Raw genomic sequence first — 22,455 nt, forward strand, 5'->3', positions numbered from 1 at the left:
GAATAGTAACTCTCACAAATCATCTAAATTTAGGAAAATATTTTTCCTTTTATCTCACGGTTACCATGAAACCACCACTAACCTCCCACTCAATTGGTTATTGAAAAAAAAGAGATAATTATCCAATAATTAATATTATTATAAATATATATGATAACTAACTTACCATACTATATTTATAACCCATAGTTTTAATATTTCATCTCATGAAACATATAAACCATAGTTCTTTTTCTATTTCATGGTACTTTATGTAAATCTCATTTACATTAATCCTCCACTTGATGTATCTCATACACCACACCGATCATATCATATATAATTGTATTTCCTCTTGTCAATTTGAACATTTCAAATCAACACCAAAACCTGATTCTCAACTTGAATCCATTGAGCTACCAAGGGGACCTTATGGACTTGTAGCTCGAAGCTCCAACGGTACGTGAATAACTGACTAAAATCTTTTTGTCACGGGATCCACCATCCGTTAACTGCCAAGCACTCCACTAAAGACCGAAAGTTGAAATTTCCTTACTATAGATTATTATGTATCTATATCAACCAATCAACAGTACGATAAGCCTTTACAGATCGCTCGTAAGTATAACTGAGCCAATAACCGTTATGCCCCTGTAGTTACATCTAACTTCTTAAGTACCACTGACCCCTCTAATGAACATAAGTCATAGTCCTACTATGACTGAGTTCTCTCTTCCAAAGAAAGTTGTGGCCACTATGTTCAAGCCCCAGAATCAACCCTTAAGGGAGGAATCTATCTACTTACCCCTACTTCGGGGAAGGAGTGAATTTCATCTTGTGTAACTGAGTTCCCAGCTCCCAAATCAGACAAGTCTCCAAAAAGATAGGCATGTTGAGTTGGCAATCTAGCCACTCTCACCCATACTAATCAAAGGACCACCTTCAAAGGCAAAAGTTTCCAAAACACTTAGGATTGAGGTCATGTCACCTATGGTCGTTTAAGTGAGATGTAAGTCTCCAGTATCAACGACGTTATATACAAAGACGAATCATCTCGTGGTCTAGTCTTATACAAACTCTTTATATAGGATACCTCTACTCGCATGTCTCCATATGAATGGTCAGGATCTACCATCTGTAGTAGTTTACAACATTTGCAAACCTCTACAAAGCGGGTCGTATCCGTAGTGTCACCAAGATTAGGAATCCCTACTTAATCCTTATACTATAGAACTATTAGGTTATCATTTAAGGCATGATCCACTTGTATATATCATATACATGCTTAAGTTTACATACAATAATCATGGAGCTTTGTTTATTGGATATGAGTAAATGCCAGATAAAATAACTCTTATTTTATTCATAACAATGTGTATAAATTACAAACTACGAGACTCCAGGAGAATTAGGACACCAATCCAACAATATCCTAACAATGTGTATAAATACGAGATGATGGCTCCAACGCAAGTTAGCAACGCGATCATTCCTCCAAAAATGAGAGATCCTGGAAGTTTTACAATACCCTACTCAATCGGAGGAATTTATATTGGGCATGCATTATGCGATCTAGGGGCAAGCATAAATCTGATGCCCTTGTCAATTTTCAAACAATTGGAGATTGGAGAACTCACGCCCATATCAGTGAACCTCCAATTAGTAGACCGATTGCTCGTCCATTCGGAAGGAAAGTTGGAAGATGTGTTAGTTAAAGTGGATAAGTTCATCCTTCCTGCGGACTTCATTATACTTGATTATAAAGCTGATAAAGATGTCCCTATTATCTTGGGATGATCATTTCTCTCCACTGGGAGAGCTCAGATCGATGTGCACAAAGGATATATTACAATGAATGTCAATAATCAAAAGCTGAAGTTCAGCATCATTAAGGCGATGAGCTACCCGGATGAAGCACATTCATGCGATTTAGATGAGCCCATCCTATTGTATGCACAAAATTAGATTGGAAGAGAGTCAGAAGGGGTTCTGTTGAGGCTCAACACAGGTTGAACCCTATGATGAAAGAAGTGGTCGAAAAGGAAATCATCAAATGGTTGGATGCTGGAATTATCTACCCCATCTTAGATAGCATGTGGGTTAGCCTAGTGTAGTGTGTGCCAAAGAAAGGGGGAATGACAGTCGTTCCCGATGAAAACAACAAACTAATACCAATGCATACAGTTATCAGTTGGAGAATCTACATGGATTACTGAAAACTCAACGTCGTGACAAAAAAAAATCACTTCCCCTTGCCTTTCATTGATCAAATGCTAGATAGACTGGCAGGGAATGACTATTTTTGCTTTCTAGACGGCTACACGGGGTACAACCAAATTATAATCGCATCAGAAAATTAGGAAAAGACAATGTTTACATACCCATATGGGACGTTCACTTTCCGTCGCATGCCATTTAGACTGTGCAATGCACCTAGCACATTTCAAAGGTCCATGATGGCCATCTTCTTGGATTATCTCGAAGATTCTGTTGAGATATTTATGGATGATTTTTCAGTCTACGGAAAGATATATAAAGTGTGCTTGGAGAATTTAGGGAAAATCTTAAAAAGGTGTGAATACACAAATTTGGTTTTAAATTGGTAAAAATGTCATTTCATAGTGACTGAAGGAATTGTTCTTGGCCATAAGATTTCTAAGACTAGCCTAGAAGTTGATCGAGCTAATATCGAGGCCATTGAGAAGTTTCCACCCCCAATGAATGTGAAGACTTTGAGAAGCATTTTAGGACATGCCTTTTTTTTATCGCAGATTTGTCAAGGACTTCTAGAAAATTTCTAGGCCACTAAATATGCTGTTGGAGGTGGATCAACCTTTTGATTTTGACAATAATTGTTTGAATGCATTTGATAATTTGAAGAAAGCACTCTCAATTCTTGTACTAATTTCTCCAGATTGGACAAAACCATTTGAACTCATGTGTGATGCCAACGGATATGCGATGGGAGCAACATTAGCTCAATGAATAAAAGCATCCTTCATCCTATTGCATATGAAAGTAAAACTCTTAACAACACCCAAGAAGGAGTTGCTGGCGGTGGTTTTTTCCATGGAGAAGTTTCAACCCTATTTGCTAGGATCAAAGGTAATCATTCACACTGATCACTCTAATATCAAATATTTGATGACTAAGAAGGATGCAAAACCAAGGTTGACCAATTGGGTCTTGTTACTATAGGAGTTTGACACAAAGATTGTGGATAGAAAAGAGACAGAGAATAAGGTTGTTGATCATTTGTCAAAGCTTGAACATCATGAAAATGATTGAGTACAACCTTCCGTGAATGCCTCATTCCTTGACAAACTGTTGCTGAAAATTGATGCATACTTGCCTTGGTATTCAAACATTGTTAACTTTCTTGTTTACAAGCAATTCTCAGAAGATTATACCTCTCAACAAAAGAAAAGGCTCATGCATGATTGTAAATTCTATTATTGGGATGAACCCAACCTATATAAAAGGGGACCTGACCATATCCTGAGACAATGTGTTCCTGAGATGGCATTTCATCGTATTCTCTATCAATGCCATGAATCTCCTTATGGTGGACAATTTGGAAGTCAGTGCACAGCTGCGAAGGTCTTGCAAAGTGGATACTATTGGCCTACCTTATTCAAGGATGTGCGCGACTATGTCATAAAATGCGATAGGTGCCAATGCACCAGGAAGATTTCTGAAAAAAGAAATGCCAATGAATGTCATCTTGGAGGTGGAACTATTTGACGTCTGGGGAATCGATTTCATGGGGCCATTTCCATCGTCTAATGGCCACAACTACATCCTAACTATGTGTCAAAATGGGTGGAGGTGATTTCCTGTGCCTCGAATGATGCGATCACAATATTGAAATTCTTACAGAAAAATATCTTCAATCACTTTGGCACTCCACGAGCCATTATAAGCGATGAAGGTACACATTTTATCAATCGCATCATTAGCAAGATTCTAGTCAAATATAACGTGCACTATAAAAAAGCAAAAACATACCACCCCTAGACCAATGGTCAGGTAGAGGTATCAAATAGAGAAATCAAGATAGTTTTGGAGAAAGTGGTTAATTTGACAAGAAAAGTTTGGGCTTAAAGACTCGATGATGTGTTATGGGCGTATCGCACCGCCTATAAAACTCCCATAGGGATGTCTCCATACGCTATCGACTTTGGAAACGCATGCCACTTACTGTTAGAGCTTGAACACAGAGCATTCTGGGCTACAAAAAAACTCAATTTTGACTTGAAGGTTGTGGGAGAAGCGAAGAAGCTTCAATTATTAGAATTGGATGAGTGGAGACTATAAGTATATGAGAACGCCAAAATATACAAGGAGAGAACAAAGCGTTGGCATGATCAACGCATTCGTAAGAAAAATTTTTGAAATTGGCCACTCTTGTTTAATTCTAGATTGCGTCTTTTTCCAGGCAAGCTAAAATCGCATTGGTTAGTACCATTCATCATCCAGGAAGTTTATCTACATGGAGCGGTGGAATTGGTATTGATGACGAAGCCAACGCTTTCAAAGTTAATGGGCAAAGCATCAAGCCTTACTTTGGAGGGGACATTGATCGCGAAAAGACCTCTATAGACCTAGAATAGCCTGAATGATGCGATAGAAGGAAGTCCCTGCGCAATAAAGAAATATCCTTCAAGGGACATATTGTATCCTTTTTTTTATATCCTTTATTTTCATTTCTTTTTTTATTAGTATCCTTTATTATTATTGCTTAATTATTGTTGCTATCTTTGTTTATCTGTTTATGGTTGTCATTGGATATTTAAAAAAAAAAAAAAAAAAAGAACCTTAGAGAAAGGGAGGAATATGGGTTTCTTAATGCGATGAGTGATGCGATGAGTCTTGGAGATTCAGGAGAATTATATCCCAATGCATCTCCAAGAACCCATCGCATGTGAGGGAACGATACGTCATCCCACCATAGGATGGAGAAAAGATGTGCTGGTAGACATTATATCAGTTCACCATTAATATGCACGACGCTATCATTGCCTCGAATCACGAGGCAACCATTCGTTTCCTCTTCACCCTTCGCCTATTTAAACCCCTCTCCCTTTTTCAACACCCTTCTTCTTTACACGAACCTAAAACCCTAAACCCAATGAATTTAAGAAGCCTCCCCATGAACTTAAAGATCCCTCTGGCCCTCTCTTTGGTCATGCCTACTCCATTTACGATTCAAATGGCAGGTCAAAATACCCTTTCTTCAGCCCGATCAACCACCCCTACTTTCTCCTACGAAGTGGTGTCCTCTTCTGCTTCCTTTAACCCAATCTCATTCTCGATCGTCGCCACACCGAATTACGTATCACCACCCACGGTGGCATCACCTTCACCATTCAACCCCATACTCATCCCATTAGCCACAACAGGGTCCCAATCCCCATTGCCCTATAATCACATTCAACCATCAGCCTCTGCCACAAGCGAGACAAGGCATAAGGATAAGCGAGAAGTTTATGGAGAAATTCTAAAAAATCTAAACCTTCTCAAATCCTTGGACGAAGGCATGGTCAATCAACCAGGCGGTCAACAAGTTGAGGTTGAGCCATTTCCGCTTGAGTTAGTCAGCACGGTGGCTAAGGAGACACAAAGCAACGTCGAAGTGGTTGAAATGGAAGAGCCCTTTGAGAGAAAAAGTGGAAAAGAAATAAGGAAGAGAAGCAATGGAGTAGGGGCTTCAGCCTCAAAAAATCACTTCCAAATGACTTTACCAAAATTTCTCAACAACCAAATTAATGACAAGAGGGTAATCAAAGTATAAAACTTACCAAAACTCATTAAAACAAACTCCAACTTCACTAAACAACACCTCAATACCTTCACAAACTTGAATCCAAAGTTGAAACACAATGGGTATCAACCAATTGATACCAAAAGTAAATGAGTATTCAAGAATCAACCGAAAACAAACCCAAACGGCAGAAATCTTACCCAAATCAATAAATCCAATGACGGCAAAAGCGAACGATGCCAGAGCAGTGGTGGACAGAGGTCATGAAGAAGAAACTGACACGACGACATTGGGCGGCGTCGGACGGGCTCACGAACGTGAGGAAGGAAACGGGGGTGGGGTTTGACTTTTTATCAAAAAAACAACAACAACAACAACAACAACAATAATAATAATAATAATAAAACAAAAAAGAAAGTAAATATAATTACATTTAATTCCTTTCTGTTTTGTACTATTAAATTCCTTTCCATTTCAAAAGAAGATTAATTCCTGCCATTAATTTTCAATTTGAATTAATTCCTGCCATTAATTTTCAATTTGAATTTCAAATTGAATAATTTTACGCCAAAAATTAAATTTTCGCACTTATACTTGAAGTCCAAATTCCAAAAATTCCCTCTAATTAATAACAGTTACTGAAATTCCAAATAATAAAGTTATTGAAATTACATTATTACTAAAAAAAATTTGCGGGGTGTTACATTTGAAGTGTTCAAATTGACAAGAGGGAGTTTGATTATATATGATATGATTAAATTGGTTCATTTATATATGATATAATTGACACGATGTATGAGATAAATTAATTGGAGGAAAAGGATATAAATATGATTTATATCTAGTGGAGGAGAAAAAGATTATGGTTTATATGTTGCATATGATGTGATATTAAAACTATAGGTTATAAATATAATATGATAAGTTAGTTATTATATTTATTTATAATTAAACAATTATGAGATAATTATTGGTGGTTTTCTCCATAACTGTGCGTGAAAGTGGGAGATTGCATTAAGTTTTTCATAACTGAAGGATAAAATGAAAATAGTTTTCATTTTGAAAAAGATCAGATAATCATAATCACTTCACAAAGTTGTACACTGCCCATCATATAGTTTACAAGAACCTACACGATAGCTCAATTTTTCCTAAATGATCGTGTACACACGTAGTTGACCTAAATGATCGTATAGCTTTTACTAAACGATTGCGCGCGAGAGCAAGTTTACCTAAACAATCATACCCGATTACCTAAACGATTGTGCACCTTTTCTAAACGATCAAGCATCCGTCTATATGATAGACTCCAAATCTCTCCCACTTGCTTGGTCGTTGAATACGATTGTAGTTTCTTCCTCCCCTCTACCAAATCCAACAGAGCCCACATCTCCTGGATTCTCACTCTGAGAATACCAAGGTCACTGAGTGGTGGTGTCCTCCTTGCTGCTTGTTTGTGTAGAAGTTCGTTCGGTGGTGAGCAACAACAAGATTTGGTCGACAATCGGTTTGGCGTTGCAACGACAGCGAGAGTTGCTGGTCTTAACGAGAGCGAGAGATACAGAGAAGAAAAGTTCTTCAAATGTGAGTCTCTTGATCCTTTGTATTTATTGTTAAAAGCATGTCGTAATTTATTTTGAATTGCATAACTTGTATGTATGTTTGTGAATGTTGTATTTCTGTCACAATGAATTTGGAACGATCTTGCTTTCGCTCATAGGTACTTTTTGATAAAAGTTCCTTCATATGGCATATAAACCAACATAGATCTCATGTACATTAAATAAAAGTTGATGAACCGGGATAATTAGCCCCAAATAAACTAAGCTAACTATTACAAATAGCAAAGAGTCTCTGGTTCAAATAGGTGAATCGGGTCTTGAACCGTTCGGGCGAAGAAACGCGTCTCTTTGATCGTGTACCAAAACCTTGTGATCGCCTACACAAGAGAGTAAACACTTTACTCAATCATTTACTAATGCTTCCTGAGCTTAAACGATCGTGTACCTTTGACTATGCGATAAAGCATGAAGGCACGTGATCATGCAGCACGCAACGTACAACGCAAGCCTTAAACGATCATCTAAACGACAATGATGCAGTGAAGCACAATCGTCTAAACGATAGCTGAGCAAGCGCCAAGGTTGTTATGACTGTCCTAGAACTCGCAGTTCGTGTTAAACATTATATTTATCAATAATAATAAATTGTTGATTTTGCATTCTATTATGAAAATCCAATAAACATATCCATGGTTATAATCTGAATACTGTAACTTTATGTAGTGATATAAATAGGATCAAGTTAACAGTATATAGCCTAAATAGTCTAATAAGTATAAGGATGAAATTGGATGTCTCATCCTAGTAACACTATTGGATGCGGCCCACTTTGTAGTTGTTACAAAGAGTTGCAAAGTGCTACAAACGATGTGATCCACAGATCGCTCATGACTACTGGAGTGGCCCATTAGTTAACGAATAGGGGTTAGATCGGTCTAATGAGTTTAGTTGATTAATCTCGGATCGTTGGAGCCCATGATCTGTAGGTCCGCGAGGTCCCCCTACTAGCTCATAAATGGATAAGCTTTAGAGTAGTTTGAGAAATTAATTTGAAACGTTCAAATTAAAATTAAATGAAATAGGAGAATATATATCTGAATATGATTTAAATATTTGAAGGTGGATTTGTGCAAAAATTAATTTAATATTTGATATTAAATTAATGGTATTATTTAAAAATTAATTTATGAAATTAATTCTATAAAATTAAATTTTCAGTTTTAAAATCAAAATAGATTTTGAAATCAAGTTTTGATTTTGAGAAAAATTAAAAATGTTGAAAATCATGCACAAATGGAAAAATGAGATTTTCCATTATCCATCTTCTTCATGCTCACACAAAACTCATTTCCTCATCTTCATTAACTCCAAGCATGAGCTGAAACTCATGCAACATTCTTCTTTGCATGTTCACCTGCAATAAATAAAGAAGAATGGAGTGAAATTGATGCATGCATTCCATTAGAAATTTTAGAGAAAATTTTGGGCTGAAGAAGTGTTCTTCAAATGTGCTGGTGCAGTGAGCTTCCCTTTGGTTTTCTGTTGCTTCAAGCTGTTATTGAGTCCCACAACTCATTCTAAAGCTTCAAGGGAAAAGTGGGGAAGATCTTGAGGTGGTTCACGATGTTCTTTGGAGAAGACAATTGCTGCTGATCGAGATCTTGAAGAGTTTTACAAAGGTATGACTACAAACCCTCTTATTTTAGATGAACATGCTTTAGTTTCTGCCAAAATTAGTGAATTTGAATGCTTAATGATCCTTGTTACTTCCATTGCATGTTAATACACTCTTTCAAAGGTATCATATACTGTGTGATCGTGTAGTTAATGACTACGCGATGAAGCATGCTAACTACACGATCGTTTAGTGCGTGCACCTTTTATTAAACGATGAGCATCAAATGCTCTATACGATCGTTTACCTCCAACGTCCAGCGATCAAGCAACCAACGCTACGCGATAGAGTAAATGATTTACCCCATCGTTTAGCACGATCATTTAGTAAATACTACACGATCGGGCAGAACTTTTCTACATGATTGTTTAGTAAAAACTCAACTATCATTTACCTTAGGCTACACGATACGACAAATATTTGGTCTTTTTCCTTGTTAAGAACCGCATCTCCATGCTTCGAAACTTCATCACGAATGACTCAAAAAACTCAAACACTTTGAATTACAGACTCGATTGCTTGTTAATTATACCCAAAAATACAGGGGCCCTTACAAATTAACACTTTGTAATCGAAATGAAAGCTTTAAATAAAGGCAATTAACCCGTAAACATTCATCAACACATCCACAAACGCATTTAATATTTAAACGCAATGCAGAAAACCCACCACGACTGTAAAAGAAGTTCAAAACAGAAGTGAAATTTGGAATATCACAATGGTATGATATTGTCCACTTTGGGCATAAACCCTCATGGCTTTAGTTTTTGTTTCACCCCAAAAGGCCTCATATTAATGGAGATAGTCATCCTCACTTATATACTCATATCCTCTTCTTATCTAACCAATGTGGGACTTTGGTTGCATTCCCAACAATCCTCCCCTAGAACAAAGGACCACTGAGCCTTCCCTCAAACAGTCATCCATCCATCCTCCCTAGAACGGAAACTAGCAGGTCATGCACAACAAGAAATTACAACATGTTACCATATAATCAAGGGATAGAGTATGCATACCTTTGAAGAAACGTTCTTCAAGAATCCCTCAATTAGTCTCCAAGCTTCCAAGACAGCACCCTCGAACGCAACAATCGGCACACAACACGAACCCAATCAAGTCCCACTCGATCCACGAAGTGAGTGAGGATACCACCACAATGGTTATCTTGGTATTCTCGTTGTGAGAATCCAGAAGTTATGGGCTCTGTGTGATCTTGGCTTGAGGAAGATACTGGAGGACAACGATCATGTAGACGATCGAGCAAGTGGGAGATAAGAAGCTATCTATTGTATAGACAATACACTCGATCGTTTAGTAAATGGCAGCCTATCGTATAAACTATCAACTGAATAACTATTGTATAGTCAAAGCTGCACGATCGTTTAGTCTCTGAAAGTCTATCACTTAGTGAAACACTTTCACTTGATAGCTGTTGGATTTTATGTCATAAAACTCGTAGTTTGTAAATTAATAAACATATTCTATTTTGTTTTTCGATAAAATTCTTATTGAAATTGTAATCTTGAATCCAATAAACTAAGGTCCTAAGGCTATTTATTGTAGTTTGAACTTTATGTAGTGACATAAATGTAGATCAAGTTTAAATATATAGCCAAAATGGTCTATAGTATATGAATAAGATTGGGCGCCTTATTCTGGAGACACTATGAATGCGGCCCACTTTGTAGTTAGTACAAACGATGTGATCCTAAACCGTTCACGTGGAGACATGAAAGTGGGGGCATCCTATATAAAGAGTTTACATAAGACTGAACCATGAAATAGTCACTTTTTACGTTCTAAATGTCGTTTTATGTATAAAACTGACTATTTCGTTAATTGATGACCTAGGTAACTTAATCTTAATCCTAAGCTAACTATGAACTCCTGTTCACTTGGAATTATCCTAAGATCTGCATAGGTGAGGGCAGTTCATTATCGTTGGCCCAATAAGCCTCCCATTTGAGGGGTAAGATCAAGTGGATAGCTGGGAACATAGGGTGCAAGACGAAATTCACTCCTACCCGTTATAGGGATAGTAGATAGGTTATTCCCATTAGTACTGAATCCAGGCCTTGAACAAGGGGCCCTACCCTCTCTTAGCTCAAGAGGGGTTCGGTTTATAGGTTGGACCTTAAACCAATTGTTCATTAGAGGATCAGTGGAACTTAAGGAATAAGATGTAGTCTTGGGGGTAAAATGGTTTTTATGACCCAGCCGAGATTACAAACAACCTATGAAGGATTAGCTTACTAATCATGGTTACATCATATGGACACAAATATATCTATAGTAAGGGGAGTGAAACTACGGAACTATAGTGGAATGACCCATGAGTTAACGAATGTTGATTATCTTAGTCTAAAGAGTTTAGCCAGCTAATCTCGGATCGTTGGAGCCCATGATGTATAGGTCCGTTAGGTTCCTCTACTAGCTCATATGGAATAAACTTAGAACAATATGATAGAATAATTCGAATTGTTCGAATTAGGTGAAGAGAGAGAAACCGACAAGTATATGTGATATAGTGGTCGGGTTTTTCATTTTAGAGATACAGCTTTAATATTTGAATGTGATTTAAATATAAAAAATATGAATACGTTCATATTCGGAATCTTGGAAATAATGGAAATGGTGAAAGATGTCAAAAGTTAAAGAGTTGACTTTTGACTTTGAAAAGTCAAACTTTGACCGACCTTATATTCAAATGTGATTTGAATTTCGAGAAAATGAATGCGGATTCATGCTCGGGAGGTCAAAATTAGTCAACATGGAAAAAATCATAAAAAGTCAAAATGTTGACTTTTAGGTCAAAGTTTGACTTTGACAAAATGACTATTTTGTCCTTTGACTAAAGTTAGTGAAAAAATCCAAACTTTTGTTGGATAATTTCACTAACAAATTAGTGGGCTAGGTGTTGGCTTATAGTGGAGACATTAAGCCCACTTAGATAGTGGATTCTAGGTGTTGGGTTTTTATGAATTGATTTCACGCAATTTTTGCATGGCTCTTTTCGATAAATATGAGATTTGAATTTGGATTAAAAATTTTTGCCTTTTAGCCAAAATTGTTTTCTAAATTTGGGCTGAAAAAATCACTATGTTGGAGTGAAATTCAAAACCCAAACCCAACCCAAAATTCCATCTTCTTTTCCATCTCTTTCTCTCTCTCGAGTTCTTCATCCATCAGGTCCCACAATCCAATTCTGAGTCCAGAGCATAGTAGGTCAGCTCTAGTGGTGGTCTAGAAGAGTTCGGATCGAGATTCAGCGAAGAAAAGCATTTCGGGAGCTACAAAAGTTGTATTACATCCCTTTTAATTTACTGGTTTTTCCTAATTTTTGCATGTTTTTTTCCTTTAAATTAAAAGAAATTAGAGTGTAATTAGATCCTTATTCCACTGCTTATGTCTCGTGTTCCATCATGTGGTATCAGAGCATGCTTTAATTATGCAATTGCTTTTGGTGAGTGTTTTTTTCCTTACTATTCAAAGGTTGAATGAAATATGGACTAAAGTGGACTTACTATGATTTTGGCATTGTTTTTCTCTAATTTTCTTATGAAAATTTTTAATTGCTCACATATTTATGAGTATTAATGTGTGAAAAAGGGTCTGTAAATTTGTTAGAGTCATTAGAGTTGAAGTTAGGTTGTAATTGCTTGATTCCGGGAGAGAGAATAGTAGTAAAATTGAAGGTTTTTTTTTTGCTTACAGACCTGAATTTGGCCACTAGACCCGAGACAAGCTCCTAGACCCGACCCACAGCCCGAGAGCCGACCCGATTTGAAGAATCCCCACGCGCGCCAGCTGTCGATGAAGTGCTCCGGCCGTTCCGCGACCCGACCCGGTTTCTCCGCCTGAAGCAGCTGCATGAGCCGCACACCCGTCCGTCGACCCAGTTCGCCGCCTGCGCGCCCACGATTTTCGTTGACTCGACCCGACCCGCGCCTCCGTTGACTGCGCCAGCGCGCATTGACCAACTGGTTCAGATGGTCTGGACCGGTCTGTTTGACCTGGTTGAGCCGGTTTGACCGGTTCAACTTGGTTTTTGGTGTTTTTGGGCCGGTTCGAGTGGTTTCTGAGTAGTTCTAGATGGTTCAAAGTGTTTGAAGCCAGTTCCGGGAAGCTGGTTACTCTTTTGTGTAATAGATTAGTTATTTTATGTTTTTAATGCCAAAATCGGTCCACTTTAGTGTTGTTTACCTATTATGCATGTGATGTATAATGTTGTATGATTATGTGTGCATATAGTATGCCATATTGTTTTAAATCCGCACCATAGGAAAAGCATGTGACATGCATTTGTTATATCTTATAAGTATTATAAAATATATACTATGCATGCTTAGTTTTAATATAAGTGTTATATTAAAGCATGTTTATTTGAAGGAAGAATGTTATAGATGAATCCTTTAGGGTTATAATTGTTATAAAATAACCTAGACTTCTAAAATCTATAATAAAGATAAGATGCATGCTCACATAGGGTTAACCATCGAGCAATCCTAATTTTCATAGAAAATAGGTCGATTCTTGTAAAATCGAAGTTACAAGAAAACTCACCCGACAAGATCTTGGCAAAAAGTCAGATAAGATGACTAAGGTTGAAGGTTTTTAAGTTGACGGTTCACGGAACACCTACTATCTAGAGATCGAGCTGGGGTCTGAGTTAGGTTAAACCGGTTTTATGAGCATGCGTGAACGGTGTGAGGTAATAAAATTTGTTTATCACCTAGACATCTTAGGTTAAAAATCCAGTATAAAAGTTATACTCAGATGAATCACCTAGACTTAGGATATGTTTAGTTAGCCGAAATGTATCGCTAAGTATTTTATACCCTAACCATCTAGAGCACTTCAGCTGGAGAGAAGTAATGTACTTTTAGCTCTAGCATCCCTAAAAGTTCACACCGTGAGATTTATGCTTGGCTTTGGGCCGCCCTGGGAGCGGACTCCATTCGGAGAGTGTTTGCATGAGTCAATACCAAGGTGAATAGGGGAAGTTGTTCATAGTAAGTGGGAGAAGGAAGTATGTCAACACATCCTATAGTTTCTTCCATTAGGTCGCACCATGAGATTCCTATAATGCACCTGCTTGTCTGCCCTGGAGCGACCTCACCAGTCGGAGGGCTGTGTTATAAGATTCGGAACTTCGCGAACTCTAGAAATTGATAGGGTCTCTTAGGTCTATTTTCATTCTTGTCTTTCCAACTTCAGGAGCATAAGGATTATGATCTTTAAGGTTTGAAAATGGAGAGTCACACGAAGAATTACTAAGTGTTAGTATATTCTTGACCAAAGTAGCGATAACTGAGTTACTATAGGAATAAGAGTCATTCTGGTGATAGTATCTAGTCAAGATAGTCTTGGTTTAATGGAGGAATAGTAGATCACCCCTCGGTGGAGGTTATTCTAAACCATTGAAATATCGTTGCAAAATATAATAATGAAGGGTACATTATTAGTTTTTTTTTTTGCTAAACTTGATTGGATTTAAAAGATTAATGTTTTACTAAAAAGGATATGTTTTTCTTTTCAGCATGACTAGCTCTTTAGTTCAACTATTAACTTCTGAAAAACTAAACGGCGACAACTACTCAACATGGAAAACAAATTTGAATTCAAAACTAGTAATAGATAACCTGAGATTTGTTTTAACTGAGGAATGTCCTCAGGCCTCTGCCTCGAAAGAAGCACAAGGTAAATATGATTTACTAGTTGCTGAAACATGTTTAGTGGAATATGATACCTCAACCTGGATATTGGATTCAGGAGTCATTAATCATATTTGCTTCTCTTTTCAGGAAACTAGTTCCTGGAAAAAGCTTGAAGGATGCGAGATCACCCTCAAGGTTGGAACAGGAGATGTTGTCTCGACCGAAGCAGTGGGAGACTTGAAGTTGTTTTTCAACGATAGATATATCATACTTAAAGATGTTTTGTATGCTCCTAAAATGAGATGGAATTTAATATCTATCACATGTATATTGGAACAAATATATAAAATATCTTTTGAAGTTAATGAATCGTTCATTTTCAGAAAAGGTATTCAAATTTATTCTGCTATACTTGAAAACAACTTATATAAGTTAAGACCAACTAAAGCAAAATTTGTCTTAAATACTGAGATGTTTAGAACAGTCGAAACTCAGAATAAAAGACAAAAAGTTTCTTCTAATGCCTATCTATGCACTTAAGACTTGGCCACATAAATCTCAAAAGAATTGAGAGATTGGTTAAGAATGGACTTCTAAATCAGTTGGAAGACAACTCTTTACCTCTATGTGAGTCTTGTCATGAGGGAAAAATGACTAAAAGATCTTTTACTGGAAAAGGTCTCAAAGCCACAATACCTTTAGAGCTCGTACATTCGGACCTCTATGGACCGATGAATTTCAAAGCTCGAGGTGGGTATGAATATTTCATTAGTTTTATTGATGATTATTCAAGGTATGGTCATATTTACCTAATGCATCACAAGTCTGATTCTTTTGAAATGTTCAAAGAATATAAGGCTGAGGTTGAGAACCAGTTAGCTAAAACAATTAAGACACTACGATCAAATCGAGGTGGGGAGTACATGGACTTAAGATTCCAGGACTATATGATAGAACACAGAATCAAGTCATAACTCTCTGCACCTAATATGCCACAGCAGAATGGTGTATTTGAAAGAAGAAACAGAACCTTGATGGACATGGTTCGCTCAATGATAAGCTTTGCTAAGTTACCTGATTCCTTTTGGGGACATGCATTAGAGACCGATGTCTATATTTTGAATAATGTTCCTCTAAACGTATTTCAGAAACACTTTATGAGCTATGGAAAGGGCGTAAAGGCAGTTTACATCACTTTAAAATTTGGGGATGCCTGGCACACGTGTTGGTGTAAAATCCTAAAAAATTGGAACGTCATTCAAAACTATGCCTATTTGTAGGTTATCCAAAAGAAACAAAATGTGGTCTATTTTATGATCCTCAAGAGAATAAGGTATTTGTATCGAAAAATGCCACATTCTTAGAGGAAAACCACATAAGAAGTCATCAACCTCACAGTAGACTAGTATTGAATGAAATTTCCAAAAATGCTACAGATAGAGCTAGTTCATCTACTAAAGTAGTAGATAAAACTAGTACATCTGGTCAGTCACATCCTTCTGAAGAATTGAGAATGCCTCGATGTAGTGGGAGGGTTGTTCATCAGCCTAACCGTTACTTGGGTTTAATAGAAACACAAGTCATCATACCTAATGATGGCATAAAGGATCCTTCAACCTATAAACAGGCGATAAAAGATGTGAACCGTGATCAGTGGGTCAAATCCATGGACCTCGAAATGGAGTCTATGTACTTCAATTATGTCTGGAAACTTGTAGATCAACCAAATGATACAAAACGAATTGGTTATAAGTGGATCTACAAAAGAAAACGAGACCAAGCCGGTAAAGTACAAACTTTTAAGGCTCGACTTGTGGCAAAGGGTTATACCTAGAGAGAGGGAGTGGACTATGAAGAAACTTTCTCTCTCGTTGCCATGCTTAAATCGATTAGAATACTCTTATCCATTGTCACCTTTTATGACTATAAAATTTGGCAGATGGATGTCAAGACAGTCTTTCTAAATGGCGATCTTGAAGAGAGTATTTATATGGCTCAACCAGAGGGGTTTATTACACAGGGTCAAGAACAAAAGGTTTGTAAGCTTCAAAAATCCATTTATGGGTTGAAACAAGCTTCTAGATCTTGGAATATAAGATTTGATACTGCGATCAAATCTTTTGGTTTTAAACAGAATGTTGACGAGCCTTATGTTTACAAGAAGATCGTCAATTCTACTATAGTGTTCTTAGTTTTATATGTTGACGATATTCTACTCGTTGGGAATGAAGTAGGTTACCTAACTGACATCAAGAAATGGTTAGCAACGCAGTTCCAAATGAAAGATTTAGGAAATGTGCAGTATGTTCTGGGGATTCCGATTATTCGGAACCTCAAGAACAGAACACTAGCCATGTCTCAAGCAACTTATATAGACAAAATGTTGTCTAGGTATAAGATGCAGAATTCCAAAAGAGGTCTGTTACCTTACAGATATGGAATTCATTTGTCAAAGGATCAATGTCCTAAGACACCTCAAGAGGTTGAGGATATGAGATGCATTCCCTATGCTTTCGCAGTAGAGAGCCTGATGTATGCAATGTTATGTACTAGACCTGACATATGCTACGCAGTAGGGATAGTCAGTAGGTATCAATCTAATCCTGGATATAATCATTGGACTACCGTTAAGAATATCCTCATGTATCTTAGGAGAACGAGGAACTACATGCTCGTGTATGGTACTAAGGATTTGATCTTTACTGGATACAGTGACTCTGATTTTCAAATCGATAAAGATGCAAGAAAATCTAAATCGGGATCAGTGTTCATTCTGAATAGAGGAGCAGTAGTGTGGAGAAGTGTGAAGCAAAACTATATTGCAGACTCCACAATGGAAGCTGAATACGTAGATGCATGTGAAACAGCCAAGGAAGCAGTATGGTTGAGGAAATTCTTGGCAGATTTGAAAGTCGTTCTAAATATGCATCTGCCTATCACCCTATATTGTGATAATAGTGGTGCAATTGCAAATTCAAGAGAATAGGAAGCCACAAGCGCGACAAGCATATTGAGTGCAAATACCATGTTGGAGCCTATGATCTATAGGTCCATTAGGTTCCTCTACTAGCTCATATGGAATAAACTTAGAACAGTATGATAGAATAATTCGAATTGTTCGAATTAGGTGAAGAGAGAGAAACCGACAAGTATATGTGATATAGTGGTCGGGTTTTTCATTTTAGAGATACAGCTTTAATATTGGAATGTGATTTAAATATCAAGAATATGAATACGTTCATATTTGGAATCTCGGAAATAATGGAAATGGTGAAAGATGTCAAAAGTCAGAGAGTTGACTTTTGACTTTGAAAAGTCAAACTTTGACCGACCTTATATTCAAATGTGATTTGAATTTTGAGAAAATGTGGGCTTTTCTATAAATATAGGCTTTGAATTTAGATTAAAAACTTTTTCCTTTTAGCCAAAATTGTTTTCTAAATTTGGGCTGGAAAAATCACTATGTTGGAGTGAAATTCAAAACCCAAACCCAACCTAAAATTCCATCTTCTTTTCCATCTCTTTCTCTCTCTTGGGTTCTTATCCATCGGGTCCCACAACCCGATTCTGAGTCCAGAGGATAGTAGGTCAGATCTAGTGGTGGTTCGGAAGAGTTTGGGTTGAGATTCAGTGAAGAAAAGGGTTTCGGAAGCTACAAAGGTTGTATTACATCCCTTTTAATTTAGTGGTTTTTCCTACTTTTTGCATGCTTTTTTCCTTTAAATTAAAAGCAATTAGAGTGTAATTACATCCTTATTCCACTGCGTATGTCTCGTGTTCCATCAATAGCTTATCTGCGAGTTCTTTCTGAAAGTGGCAACTCTCTAAAATTAGGAATTTTTTTTCCTTTTATTTCACAGTTACCATAAAACTACCAATAACCTCTCACTCAATCGGTTATTAGAGAAAAAGATTTAATTATCACATAATTAATTTATTATAAATAAATATGATAACCAACTTAACATATTATATTTATAACCTATAGTTTTAATATTTCATCTCATGAAACATACAAACAATAATTCTTTTTCTATTATATGGTACTTAATGTAATCATATTTACATTAATCCTCCACTTGATGTATCTCATACATCATACCAATATCATATATAATTGAATTTCCTCTTTTTATTCTCAACTTGAATTCGAGCTACCAAGAGGTTTTTATGGACCTGTAGCTTGAAGCTCCAATGGTACGTGAATAACTGACTAAACTCTTTAGTCACGAAATCCACCAACTGTTAACTGTCGGACACTTCACTAAAGACCGACAACTGCACTCTCCTCACTATAGATATATTTTTGTGTCCATATCAACCAATCAACAATGCGATAACCCTTCATAGATCGCTCGTAAGTACAGTTGGGCCAATTTACCATTTTTCCCCTGTAGTTACATCTAACTCCTTAAGTACCACTGATTTCTCTAATGAACAATAAATCATAGTCCTACTATGATTAGGTTCTCTCTTCCAAAGAGAGGATGTGGCAACTATGTACAAGACCCGAAATTAGCTTTTAAAGGAGCAATCTATCTATTTACCCCTGCTTTGGGGAATGAGTGAATTCCATCTTGTGTAACTGAGTTCCCAGCTCCCCAATCAGATAAATTCCCAAAAAGGTAGGCTTGTTGAGTTGGCAATCTGGCCACAATCACCCATACTAATCAAATGACCGCGCTCAAAGGCAGTAGTTTCTAAAGCACTCAGGATTAAGGTCATGTCACCTATGGTCGTTTAAGTGAGATGTAAGTCTCAATTATCAACAACGTTATATAAAGCGACGAATCATCTCGCGGTCCGATCTTATACAAACTCTTTGTATAGGACACCCCCGCTCGAATTTCTCCATATGAATGGTCAGGATCAAACCATCTGTAGGAGTTCACAGCACATGTAAACCTCTACAAAGCGGGTTGTATCCGTAGTGTCACTAGGATAAGGTATCCCTCATTTATCCTTATACTATAGACCTTTTAGGTTATTACTTAAGGCACGATCCACTTGTATATCTCATATACACGCTTAAGTTTACATATAATAACCATGGATCTTTGTTTATTGGATATGAGTAAATGCAAATAAAATAACTCTTATGTTTATTAATAACAATGTGTACAAAGTTTACAAACTACGAGACTACGGGAGAATTAGGACATCAATCCCAATAGTGTACCCAGCGTTGAGAGTTGGGAAACGATTCCATGTTCTATTATATAGTTCTAGAACTCAAAATCCAAAAACTCTCTATCCCGATCCAATCAAAGTGTTTTAATCTGTCTGTCCAATGCATTTTCAACTTCAGCCTTGAACTCTCTAAACTTTTCAAAGGATTCAGACTTTCGTTGCATCAAATAAACATACCCATATCGAGAGTAATCATCAGTAAAAGTGATGAAATACTCATAGCCTCCCCTGGCTCCACATTCATCGAACCACAAAAGTCTGAATGCACTAACTCTAGAGGCTATTTGGCTCGATAACCTTTTCCAGTAAAAGTCTTTTAGTCATCTTGCTCTCAAAGCATGACTCACACACAGGTAAAGAATTTTCCTCTAATTCGCTTAGAAGTCCATTCTTCACCAACCTCGCAATCCTATTGAGATTGATGTGCCCTAATCGAAGGTTCCAAAGATGGGCATTTTCCTTTAGAGAAACCTTAAGTCGTTTATAATGAGTTACGACAGTTTTAAACATCTTTATGTTATGGAGGGAATTTGTTGCTAACGGCCTTAGCACATACAAATTGTTTTCCAGTTTTGCTAAACAAATCTCAACACCATCTTTAAGAATAAACATTTTATTCAATTCAAAGTGAAGAGTATATTTACATTCTATCAGACAGTTTACAAAAATTAAGTTTCGCTTTAACTCGGGAACTACATACACATCATTCAAAATGATAAATTTCTTCTGTAAAGTCAACTGGAGTCTTCCCACTGCCACAGTTGAGATGACGTGCCCGGTGCCTACTCGCATCGTCATCTCTTCAGCCTCAAGCTGCCGCTAGGATCTGATCCCTTGAAAAGAAGAACAAATGTGATTAGTGGCCTCAGAGTTAATAATCTAGGCAGAATCATCATTCTCCACTAAACAGGTTTCCAAAAATAGTAAATCATATTTTCCTTGTTTTGCATTGGCTTTAGCCTTTTTCTTCTCCTTTATCCAACAAGGACAACTCTGCTTCCAGTGCCCATCTTGGTTGCCATGGAAACACTTTCTTTTGTCAAGCGGCGTTGATCGCCTTCTCGGCTATTTCAGCTGTGGGTTAGCAGGTGCCTTCCCTTTCTCCTTACAATTCTTCTTCTTCTTCCATTTGGAAGTGTTAGAAGTATAAGATGCTGACTTTTTTCCTGAGATCGAACCCCGATGAAACTTCTTTGATGATGAAGCAACATTTACCTCATCAACCTTATTCTCCTTACTTTTCAGCAAGGATTGGAATGTCTACAACTCGTTGAGGAGAGTTGAAAGGGTATAGTCAACTTTGTTCAGTATAACGTTACTGACAAAGTGTAGGAAGCTATCTGGCAATGAGTGCAAAATGATGCGAACCTAGCTGCCCTCATCAATGTGTGACCCATTCATCTCTGCCACATGAAGTGAACCATCATATTCATGAAGGAAACTAGATTCGCGATTTCCATGAGCAGCGGAAACAAGATTATTCCAAATTACAATCATGAATGAACAATATATTTACAGTCGACTTCAAACAAATGGTTATGCAATTAAAACGGAAATTACAGCATGAAAAACTCAAATGAACAAAGACCAAACTCTACGAACATTTGAAGATGCATTTTCACACTCCTTTGCGCACGACCGCTCGAACAACAGCAATCTCGAATGCTCGATCTACACGACCGCAATACAACAATGAACACAACATGAACACTTTGCGTTCGTCCTCAACGATCGCCTTCGCCACGAAATCCTCAGCAACAGCACGAACAACCACCAAAGCACCTCGACGGTGTCAAGTTGACTATGACACCACCAACAAGGCTACTGTTGACATAATTTTTTTTCTTTATCTTCTAAACTACAAATTCATGCCATAAACTTGTAACGCAAATTTTATGCGATGATATGTGATACTACTTCTAGATATGTGTTATTAATGAATGTTCTTGTAGTAGGCTATGCGTTGTCACAAGTTTCCTTGCTTTGAAACCAAGTATAATTTCACCACAAGTTTCTTGGTGTGATCCGAGGTCGAACACAGGGACTATTTTAGGTTATTGCGTTATGTTTGTGATATATGCAACTAGGGGTTTTTCAATTTATAAAAGAATTTATGTACAAGAAATTAAAAATGCGATAAAGTAAAGTAAAGCGGTAAAAATGCGATAATAACATAAATTGCGTTAAAGTAAATTGCGATGATGTAAATCTAAGCTAAGATGTTACAAGATACAGGTTTCATGATACAAGATACTGAGGTCAAGGTTGGCTGTGAAGATTATGCAAAGATCGTGTAATGCGGTGACAAGTCTTATGTGCGAATCAGAAACAGAAAGGATAACTAATATAAACAACACAAGTTCTTTAATTGTGTTAAAGATATAAGTACTGTTTCACTTTTCCCTTGGCGTACACCTCTCGATAATCGGCCACATTCCCATATCTCTGTGGTGAAATAAGGGTGAATGTAATGAACGCAAGGTTGCTTCCATCTCTGGAAGTACTACTCGCTTTAGTTAATGCATTCTTCTAACCTTCTCTCAACAGATCAGAATGACATCTTCACTTCTGCTCTCACAGGTGAAGATGTCGTCTAGCATGCCTTAGCTAAACGCATTTATCTCTTTA

At 37.2% G+C, this 22,455-nt stretch overlaps 1 long non-coding RNA gene across 1 annotated transcript; it reads left to right on the forward strand.

Moving 5' to 3' along the window:
- Positions 1 to 276: 276 nt before the first annotated feature.
- On the forward strand, positions 277 to 13,162 carry LOC150032858 (uncharacterized). Its single transcript, XR_016524688.1, has 3 exons — positions 277 to 7,327; positions 8,826 to 8,984; positions 12,695 to 13,162. It is a non-coding gene; the product is annotated as an uncharacterized LOC150032858 (long non-coding RNA).
- The last annotated feature ends 9,293 nt before the right edge of the window (positions 13,163 to 22,455 follow it).

This window comes from Benincasa hispida, chromosome 11, assembly GCF_027475165.1.
Source record: "Benincasa hispida cultivar pf3 chromosome 11, pf3_genome.v1.1, whole genome shotgun sequence".
Taxonomy (NCBI): domain Eukaryota; kingdom Viridiplantae; phylum Streptophyta; class Magnoliopsida; order Cucurbitales; family Cucurbitaceae; genus Benincasa; species Benincasa hispida.